Source organism: Anneissia japonica, unplaced genomic scaffold (assembly GCF_011630105.1).
Source record: "Anneissia japonica isolate Jap-2015-1 unplaced genomic scaffold, ASM1163010v1 scaffold1801_len212617_cov180, whole genome shotgun sequence".
NCBI lineage: Eukaryota > Metazoa > Echinodermata > Crinoidea > Comatulida > Comatulidae > Anneissia > Anneissia japonica.
The window spans coordinates 195,306-196,995 of record NW_022753486.1 but is presented as its reverse complement, the minus strand read 5'-3'; positions in this window follow the sequence as shown (position 1 = coordinate 196,995).

Genomic DNA, 1,690 nt, shown 5'->3' with positions numbered 1-1,690 from the left:
GGATGATACAATGGACCATCCCCCCCCCCTTCCCACTCCGGGATCTACGCCTATGGGCTCAGTAGTTTAAAGACCATACCTACAGTAGAACATAACAGTCCACCACTATAGGCCTAAGCCGACGGAAAAAATGTCATGCTGTCGCACCTGCGACACAAAATTGAAGACAAAGGATACCTGGATAAGCTACGGGAGTGGCCGAGGGTACGTTTACGTATTTTTAAAAACAAGTGAATGTCACAAAAAAGAGGAGCAGCCCGTCTGTATTCCCAAAAGCAAAGAGAAATTTGATTAGCGCGGTAGGAGAAATATGAACTAACCACCTAGGCCTACTGCTAGTGTAGTGGACGGGACGATCCTGGCCTATGACTCTAGATAAAATGATGATGGTACCAACGAGGCCGGAACTAATCTAAAGATGCGTCCGTCTTTAAAATACTTATTAGAATTCTGTGTTTATCTTTCATTTATTGTTAAAATAATATAGTGAAACAAAGTATGATAAAATGTAAACCATAAAACTACTTTTTTAGGAAGGCTATAGTTTGTTTAAAGCAAATGAATTTAGGAAAATACCAGATATCATTTTTGTTAGTAATTTTAAAAATACAGGTACTCCTTAATTTAAAAATCAAATAAATAGCCCCCATCACTCCTTTTGTCTGGCTCTGTTGTTGTGAGTGATTGTGAATGCACTTGTATTTGTAAACTGCTTAATAAGTAATTGTACTTATTCTTCAGTTTTCAATCAGTTGATGGAATTTATATTTTCCCAGATATTCACAAAAAGTCGCAGCCCTATTTCTATCTGGAGGAGGTACACTAATTTTAACCATAGCCTATTGGCTAACGTATATTTAATTGCTAATAATAATTCAAATTTTCACTATAAGACTGAATAAAATTTGTTGACACTTTACAGGGATCTCTATGACATTAAATAATTTATCAATACTATAATATATAACTTTTTTTAATCATAAAATAATGATAAGGTCTATGTTAAATGTGCCATGGTTATGGAAAGTGGTCATGCCAATATGACAATTTAGCTAGGACATATTTGGACAAACTATTCATAATTAAACAAATATATATATATAATTTGTAATTATAAAATGCCTATTGTTTTTATTTTACAGGTTTATCTCATATAGTTTTATCATATACAGTACTGATGTCACAGAAATTGTTGATAATGTTGTGATTAAAATTAAATTGTTGTTTAAGATCTATTTATTTAATTGTTTTGCAGGAATGGATATTGTGTGAATAGTCCAGCCGGGTGATCCCCACTGCCACTTTTATCAATTAACAGAGGATATTACCACAGCCCTTTTACTTGATTCGATGTTTTTTTTTTGTCTTTCGTGGGAGTCACCCACCTTTATTGTCACTCTTTTTTTCAATTGTTTTCATTCCTTTTTCCATCTTTAATCTATATTACATTTCAAATAAAATACGGGTAACTAATATATACATATATAATACTTTTGTCAAAAATAAAGCCTTCTTTTTTACAAAGTATTTTTTTCATGGTGAAGTTTGAAATAAAAAGAAAAAGAAAATAATAAGAGGTGGAAATTCATTAAATTGTATAATAATTAGATCCAAAATATAATCGATTTGTGAAATATATTTTTGGTAATTCACAGTCAGTATGACATCTTCTTTTGTTAAGTATATATAT